Source organism: Lipotes vexillifer, unplaced genomic scaffold (genome assembly GCF_000442215.2).
Source record: "Lipotes vexillifer unplaced genomic scaffold, Lipotes_vexillifer_v1.1 scaffold72, whole genome shotgun sequence".
In the NCBI taxonomy this organism is placed as follows: Eukaryota; Metazoa; Chordata; class Mammalia; order Artiodactyla; family Lipotidae; genus Lipotes; species Lipotes vexillifer.
In genome coordinates this window covers 380,327-389,976 of record NW_006769482.1, presented here as the reverse complement: position 1 = coordinate 389,976, position 9,650 = coordinate 380,327, and positions in this window count along the sequence as shown.

Here is a 9,650-nt window from a genome sequence, read left to right as displayed (position 1 = left end):
ACTTCACTCCGTATAACAGACTCTAGATCCATCCACCTCATTACAAATAGCTCAATTTCGTTTCCTTTTATGGCTGAGTAATATTCCATTGTATATATGTGCCACATCTTCTTTATCCATTCATCCGACGGCAGGCACTTAGGTTGTTTCCATCTCCGGGCTATTGTAAATAGAGCTGCAATGAACATTTTGGTACGTGACTCTTTCTGAATTCTGGTTTCCTCAGGGTATATACCTAGTAGTGGGATTGCTGGGTCATATGGTAGTTCTATTTGTAGTTTTTTAAGGAACCTCCATACTGTTCTCCATAGTGGCTGAACCAATTCACATTCCCACCAGCAGTGCAAGAGGGTTCCCTTTTCTCCACACCCTCTCCAGCATTTATTGTTTCTAGATTTTTTGATGATGGCCATTCTGACTGGCGTGAGATGATATCTCATTGTAGTTTTGATTTGCATTTCTCTAATGATTAATGATGTTGAACATTCTGGGAAAAGATTTTTGATATTCAAATCATCATAGGGTAGTCACTGGGAGTCCCTAAAAGCTAGTCCTTTGTCCCCTTAGCATCCTATTGACATCCTTGAAAGCTTCTTAGCTTCCTGGCAACGACAGGTATTCCAGGCCCACTGTGAGTTTTCTCAGCCTTGAGACAGTACTCAGCTATTCTCCAAGATGCCTTTTATGGGAGAATAGAATTGGAAACCAAAGGGTGGATGTTTGGGGTGCACATGAGAAATGATGGTGGGCAGAGACACTGTGGTGGTTGTTGAGACAATTTTTTTTAACAGGGGAAATGTTTCTGTGAGTTCACACTGACTTTTCCAATTTGAATTTAGATATGTTTTTCTCTGCCACACATTTACTAAATTCCTTGACCCTCGGGCAACCTATGATTATACCTACATGTCTTCCCTTTCATTATTGTGAGGTCAATTTATTGAAGCATTTAATAGATAAAATACTTAACAAAAAAAAGCATGTTATTAAACAATTTAATGTAAATCCTTCATTTCCTTTACTATATTAAAACCATTTTCTTAGGTCCTGCATTTTATCTACTAACTATACCAGGTAACTGACATGTCCTACCTTTGCTGTACGATGCTGGCCCTTGTTAACTAAGAGGCAGGGGGAGATATGAATTGATTCCTGTTGCCAGCTTCTTTCATCTCCTCTCTCAGAGACGGGCCTGGTTATTTGGTTTTGTAACAGCTTTACTCAGATATTTAGGCTGTCCAAGATATGTGTCAATGGCAAATTGATTATTTTGAATTAAAGTTACTTAAGAAACAGCCTATGCAAGAGGGACACACTGACCCTCCTTTCTGTCTCCCTGAAAGCAGGAAATTAATCTCTCATATGAAAGATACACTCCCTGCATCTGGAGGTAGAAGGACACCCTTATCACTAGAGATATGAAATTCAGGCCAAGAAGCCTATATAAACAAACCTTATTTACTTTACTACCCCAAGCCCAAACTCCAGATTCTTCACTAATTAAGTACCCATAGCCTAAATTTCTTTGTCCTGACAATTCCTCGCAAATTTATTGTTTCTTTGTCTAAAAAGTATATAAGTTGCCTGCTTTGGTCACTTCTTAGATTCCATTTCTATGAGACTCTGTGTGCACAAATGAAAATTTATTTGTTTTTCTCCTGTTATTCTGTCTTGTCTCAGTTTCATTATGAATCCAGGCACAAGCACTCAAGATGGGTAGAGAGGGAAGTTTTCCCCTCCCTGACGATAAACTTCACATACCTTTAGAAGAGGAAAAACTAATTTTAGGTTGATTGACTGGGACTCTGTAAATTAGACTAACTAAAGATAGATTAACAAGAGAAAGAGAGAATTTCATACAGACAGGAACACTCAGAAATGAGTAACTCCAAGGTGTAACCTGGGCTTATGTTGCATCTCTACAGAACAATAATAAATTTTTATTGAAGTGACAAAACGAAGGAAAGGACTTTGAGTTTCTAGGGACCACAAATTGTGGGAAGGTAAATACATGGGGAAATTGATGGAAGATAAGAGCTACTTACAATGCAGATTCCTCTGCTGTGTCTCAGGGCTGATCTGGGTCTAGTGTGGTCAGGTGATTAACTTCCAGCCTTCCTGCTAGAGAAAGGAAGAGGGGGATGCCTTTACAAATTGATGTCTTTTTAGGCAAATGGGAGGGCAGAGAGCTTTTCTTGCATCTGCTGCTTCTCAATTGCCTTCAGCTTAAAAGAATCCCTATGTCAAAGTGGCATATTTTGGGTGGCATGTTCTCCTACCCTTTACCATACAATTCATACATTTAAAGTATATAATTCAATGTTTCTAGTATAGTCGTAGAGTTGTTCAACCATGACTACAATCTAATTTTAGAACATTTTTCCCCAGCACCCCGAAAAGAAACTTCATACCTATCAGCATTCAATCCCCATTCTCCCACCTAATCCCCCCAACCCAGGCTTAGGCACTATTTTACATTTCCACAAGCACCATATGAGATTACCAATTTCTCTATATTCTTGCTAGCATTTGTTCTGTCCTTTTGATTGTAACCACTCTAGTGAGTGTGAGTGAAGTGTTCTCACTGTGGTTTTGATTGGCAGTTCCCTAATGACTAATGATGTTGAACATCTTTGCATGAGCTTGTTGACTATGCCTTTGGAGAAATGCCTAGTCAAATCCTGTGGCTAGTTTTAAATTAGGTTACTTGTCTTTTTCTTATTGAGTTGTAGGAGTTCATTGTCTGTTCTAGATACAAGTTTGTTATCAGATACATAATTTGAGTAAATTTTCTCCCATTTTCTGAGTTGTCTTTTCCTTGTTTGATGATATTATGTATAGCACAAAAGTTAATTTTGATGTGGTCTAATTCATCTATTTTTTCTCTTGTTTCTTTTGTGGTGTCATATCTAAGAAACTATTGCCTAAAACAAAGTCATGAAGAATTCTTCCTATATTTTCTTCAAAGAGTTTAATAGTTTCAGCTCTTATATTTAGGTCTATGAATCATTTTGAGTTAATTTTTGCATGCAGTGTTTAGGTCCAACTTATTTTATTGCATGTGAATGTCCAGTTGTCCCAGTACTGTTTGTCAAAGAGGCTATTCTTTCCCCATTGAATGCTCTTGGAACTTTTACCAGAATCATTTGACCATAATGTGAGGGTTTATTTCCAGGCCCTCAATGTGTTTCATTGATGGATAGGAGGTGGGCCTTTTCTCTCCCATCTGCAGACAGATCCATGACTCAGTTGCTAAGACATATTCTGATCCTAGGTAGGGTCTTTCAAGTCCCTTTCTTCCATCACAGTGGGGTTGAATCTGTGTCTGCTGGCACCTCTAACTTTAGGCCTCAGTTCTGTTCACAGTGTCTCTGCTTACCTTAGAAGCCAGTTTCTATGGCTGGGGTCTTAGGTGAACTCCCGGCTGCCTTCTGTGCAGTAACTGCTTCCAGGCCCCTCTGGGGTGTGGGCCTGTGAAAGCAAAAGATGCCTTTGATCCAACTGCTCATGCTTCACCTCCTGCTGTGCCTGTATTCCCGACACTGTTCACCTCCTGGTTGCTGGCTGTTTCACTGGGTGACAAAACACCCAGAGACTTGGTGGCTTCAAATAACAACCACCATTTTATTTGTGCAGAATTCTGCAGCGTCAGGGGCCAGGGCAGGGTTCAGGTGGGTAGTCCTGCTCCACGCTGTGTTGGTGAGCAAATCGGTGAGGGGCTGGGACCCCTGCAGCTGGCACTTGAGAACCTGGCCCTGTGGTGGCTGAAGCCTGGGGGCTGGCTGGATCTCTCTCTCCACGTTGTTCTTTATATGTGCTCAGGGAGGGAGGCAGAGGAACCCAGCTTTCCCACGGTCCCACCTTGAGGCAGGAGATAGATGGGCTCCAGCCTAGGCATTTAGAACCGGCCTCCTGTTCCTGGGGTGAGAAGATGGGCTCCACGCCGGACATTCATTACCAGCCCCCTGTTTACATTTCCTGAGGCAAGAGACAAACAGGCTCCGGACTACATATTTATGACCAGACTCCTGTGTATATTTAGAGATTGGCACTTTGATATAAGAAACAACAATAGGAATAGGGTAGATAATAGGACATTGGACACTTTTATGGCAGGGACAGAGAGGGGTTAAACCCTGTTAAAAGATCAAGAGGTCATACACTTCCCATCCTTGGGGCAAGGGAGACGTTGTACATGTGCAGAAAGGCTCCTTGGGGGTCAAAGAGGAGGGGGCACCACCCCGTAGTATGTGATGCTAAGGCTTCTATAATCCATTTTTACTGCACTCCTCCTCATTAGGGAGGACGCCCACACCCTTTCTCTCTGGGTGTGCATCTCTGCCTTGCTTCTATCTTAACTATACAAACTGTTTCTCTGTGTGCTCTCCCACTTGTTGTTGTGCTGTGTCTCTAATAATAAACTTTGTATCTGTTTCTACAGTTTTGCCTCCGTAAGAAATGCATGTTCCACCGGGGGCAAGAGCCCAAGGAGTATGGTGGCTAGGATTCCTGGTTTTCATCCAGGCTACCCAGGTTCCATTCCTGGGCAGGGAATTAAGATGTTCCTTCACACCACCACTCACTGCTGTCTCTCTGAGATCAGTCTTGGCAGTTACACTTCTGCATTCTCGTGGTCAAAGTCTGTCCAGAGCCTGCTGAGATGCAAAGGGAAGGACTGGACTGTACCCCCTGAGGGAAGGGTGGCACAGTCACACTGTGGAAGGGCAAAGGGGATGCGAGACATTGCTGCAACCTTCTTTGGAAACACAGTCTACCACCAGGACCCCACATTGACTCTCCCTGGGGATGGCCTCTAACTAATAAAAATCCAGGATAAGGAATGTAGCAGCATCTCACCAAGTCCTGAGCAGAGTAGAAATGCCTTTGGAATCATCGAATAAATGTTTGGACCATGTTGTGCTTGTCTAACTTTTTTTTCTCATAAAGAAACATGATTTTTGCAATGATTTTTGTCTTGGTAAGCATTTTTGCCTAGGATTGTGCTCCAAAATTTATTGGCAATTTTACTGTTGCTTACTCCTCCCTGATAGGAGTTTGGTGAAATCTCCACGGAACATGTTCAAATGTTATGTGAAATAAAAATTATGCAATTAGGCATTGATTCTCCCAGACTGGAGATTTCAGGGGACTTTAAGATAGAGATGGGCACACAAGAAATAAAATGACTTATTACAGCTAGTGAATTCTAACCACCCCCCTCTCCCCTCAAGAAAGCTCAAAGATGTACAGAAATAAATCCTTTTATTTTCCATATAAAGTGACGAGAGGCAAGGATGATAGCTCTGCAAGCCAGCAGGATGGAAGAAAGATTCCCCATCAGTGAGGTGGCAAGGCCTTGGAGAGGGAGTCTGTCCCTTTGGATGGGGTGCTAGGCAAACACACCCACGTCCCTGCTCCACTACTTTAGTTATTGACAGAATACAGCTTTCTTTACCAAAGAGGTAACAACAGATAGCAAATCCTTTGGTAAATGGTTTAGATGGATTTTCTACAAAGAAGGATAATTCTCTTGCATGTCAATCTGAGTAAACCATCTAAAGAATTGTTGGCATCTGGGAACATTCTAGCCTTACAGAAAAGGCATAAAGTCTACAGATAACTTACGATCTGATATATTTCTTCTTGTGCCAATGAATTAAGCTTAAGGAACAACAAACTGAAAATGCTGTAGTCATTGAATTCTCCGTGGCCAGACCTAGAGACAGCAGAAAGGGCTTTACATATTAGGTTTACAAATGCAACTGGATGGGTACTGACTGGTAGGTTGGGGATAGGCCAAGCGGCTCATCCAGAGACTTGGATACAAACCCAAATCCACCATAATTCAAGGACAGTTGGGCACCAGCCATGAGTCAGGCCTCTTAGATTAATATAGACACACCCAGAGGCTGTTGGTTGTTTTTCCTGTAGAGGGTGTGGATTATACTGTGAGAGGGTTTAAGTGGGATTCTGTGGATCAGTGGCCTCTCTTCCAGCAAACACATGTGACTGCATTATAAATATCCAAGCACATTCTTGTCAAACCTCAGTCATCATAAAAAAAAAAAATCCTTAAATAAAAATTGAAAAAAAGGTTTTAATTAGGTTAAATTTCTGTACCTATAAGAGTTCTACCTTCTAGTGAAGAAATAACTTTCTTCTGCATAAAAATTTGCAATTTGAGGGACTTCCCTTGTGGTCCACAGGCTAAGACTTTATGCTCTCAATGCAGGGGGTCTGGGTTCTATCCCTGGTCAGGGAACTAGATCCCACATGCTGCAACTAAGAGTTTGCATGTCGCAACTAAAGATCCTGTGTGACATAATGAAAATCAAAGATCCCGTGTGTGCTGCAACTAAGACCTGGCACAGCCAAATAAATAAATATTTAAAAAAAATTATTTAAAAAATTTGCAATTTGAGTGCCAATGTGGTCATTTTTGGTCTCTCTCCCTGTCTCGATCCTTCTTTCTCTGTTGTCTCTGGTGAAAATGGGCTACAGAAGCATGTTAATGGGAAAGGAGAGGCAGAGCGGAAGCAGAGGGGAAGAGCCTTTTTGGGGGTCACTCTTCAGAGCCAAGCTCTGAGGGCTCCACACTCACAGATGACAGGGATGTAAACATGCAGATAAAGTCCAAACTCAAGACCCCCAGGGTCCAGTGCACAGACAGTGAGCCCCAAACTTGGGCTTGTCCAGTCACCTGTTCACATGTGGTTCAGGTAGTGCTGGAGCTAAGTTCTGGGCCCAGGGACCTGGTTTTCTCCCCTTGCCCCTGTCTGGTCTCCCTCCACCACATTGTAGAGCGCATCGTTTATTCATCTGAAATTAGAGAAGTCCTTCCCAGAGAGAGACAGACAAACATAGTTCTTACCCCACTAAGGGCAATTGGGGAAAAGAAGAATCTTGGATAAACTCTGAAAACCCTCACTCGTGCCCGCTCCCACCTCCCACCCCATTTATACCTTGGTGCAGAGCATCCTCTGGAGTAAAAATCCCTCCTTCCCTCCAAAGGAGGAAAATTGGTGGACTCATAGGCCTGACACAGAATGGTGACTCAGAGTCAACTTTCTTCAATAATAAATGGAGAGTCACCCACAGAGGAAAACAAAAAAAGGCAAGCAAGAAAAAAAAAGAAAGAAAGAAAAGAGGAGTGAAGATGAGTACTGTATAAGGACACAGTCCCTAGTGGGAATATCAAGATGCATCAAGACCACAAAACAGGGACTTCCCTGGCCGTCCAGTGGTAAAGACTCCAAGCTTCCACTGCAGGGGGCATGGGTTCGATCCCTTGTCGGGGAACTAGGATCCCACAAGCCACAAGACCAAAAAAATAAAATAAAAAGACCCCAAAACAACCCACAGGGGATTTCAAGAACAAGTTCACGGATGACTCCCTTCCTCCCCTGCTCCCAGCAGTGGGTGTGGATGCCTGGAGAAAAAACACTACAAATTATCTCTTTAAAGGTCCATGGAGGTCTTTAAAATACAGACTTGGAAAACAAAAACAAAACCCAAAGCCATAAAACTCTGGGGCTAACTTTAATTTTCAACCTCTTCCTTTCCTTTCCAACAAATAAAATTTCTTACAGGTTGTTTTAGTTTCTTGGAGCTGCCTTAAGAAAAACTCACAAAGCAGGTGATGTAAAAAATAGAAATTTATGCTCTCAGTTCTGGAGTCCGGAGGTCTGAAATCAAGGTATGGGCAGTGCCACCTTCTCTCCAGAGGCTCTAGGGGAGCATCCTTCCTGCCTCTTCCAGCTCCTGGCATTCCCAGGCGTCCCTTAGTTTGTGGCTGCATCACTCCAATCTCTGCCTCTGTTCTCTCATAGCCTTCTCTATGTCTGTGACTCTCTTCCATCCCTTACAAGGATACCAGTCATTGGATTTCATCCCGCCCGAATCCAGGATGATCCCATCTTAAGATCTTTAACTTAATCACACCGGAAAAGATCCTTTTCCCAAATAACTCACATTCACACTTTCTGGGGGGTAGGATATGGGCATATGTTTTGGGGGAAACATCGTTCAACCCACTACTTAGATATATGAAATATAATCTAAAAATTGGTCAGATTAAATACAGAGTGGATTTTTGTCAAACTCTTAAAATACAGAGAAATATATTTTAAGAGTAATTTCCAAGTGCTACTATTTGGTTAAGATTTTGATCTTAAACTTTTATTTCCTGGTCTGTTTGGTTTAAACAAGGGTTTAAGACTAGAGTCACACTTTCCACTCAGATGGAGGAGTCCAGGGGGCTGGGCTGGGGTGAGTGTTCAAGTCAGAATGGGTGTCCCCAGTCCTCTTGTCAGGACATCCCCTGGAAAGTCTGCAAAACCCTGCCTTGCAAATCAATACCCTTTTCACCCCTTTTCACTTGATATGCCAAGTCAGGTTGCTGTTCCCTGATGGGTCAACCATCAATCCCCATTGTGCTATAAATCATCTGCATTTAACCCTCCAGAACTCTGCCACCAGCCTTACCGATGCCGAATGACACCCATGCTGCTCTGAGGTGCAACCTGACAGGAGCAGATTTTGGGAACATGATCTTTTCAGAAATCAAGGCCAATGTTCCCTTGGAGATGATGCTCCTTTTCCTGAGTAACTGCAGCATAAAATGTTCTGTTTATTATTTTTCCAGATAGTGATTCTCAGAGCACGTCTTATTAGTGGCTGGTTAAGGTCATATTTCTTGATTAAGCCAACTCATTAACTCATTTTTTACCTCTGTTGTGAGCAGTGACCTACATCTCTCCAATCGCAGCTTGGGGTGCGTGGGGTGCTAGGCATGAGCTGGAGGCTTTTAACACAGAAATAAACTTCACTGTTGTGGATGCCTGGTGTGTTGAGGGGAAATTTTGGTTTAGTTTTTCCTTTTAAAATCTGAGGCTTTCGACAGAAATAAACCTCACTGACTCTGCATGCCTGCTGCTTGGATGAAAAAATTTTGGTTCAGCTCCATGTTTTAAAATCTAATACTTTGAGCTGTCTCTCTATCCACCGCTCTTTAGTGAAGACCTACTTTGCACCAGGCATTGTGCTAGGTATATGATGCTGCCTTGAGACATCTATCATTTAATTAAGGAGAGGAGACAGACAATGGAAGATGTGACAATGACATAAAGGAGATAAATCACATGTCAGGGTAAGGTAGGGCAGTGTAAGGTGAAATCCCCGAAAGAGTGGTGAACAGAAGCATCATACTTTCCATTATGCAATGATGGCGCTGTGGTGGTTTCATGCAAGCATCCAAGGGCTAGCTGACCTCTGGTTGCAACATTAAAATTGCCTCCAGAAACCAGATCAGAGGCCATGTTCATTGCTTCAGTCAGACGATGATGAAATTGGACTCAGCCCAGTAAAAAACTTAGAAAAAACTAGAGAAGTAAGGGATGTTGATTTTGTGGATATGTTAACCAAGTTTTGTTCATTTTACATTTTCTATGAGCACAGACCTCATAGGATCAATCAGCTGATATTTATTGAGGATCGGAATGCAGGACAAAGGGATGCCTGCTTTAATCGAAGTAAGGGTATTGCTGAACTGATAAGTCCCACACCCACTAGAGCTGGAGGACTTCTCAGGAAGGATTTAATTAAGGGTAAGTATGCCCATTTGGAAGAGTTGGGTCTGGGGATGTAGGGAA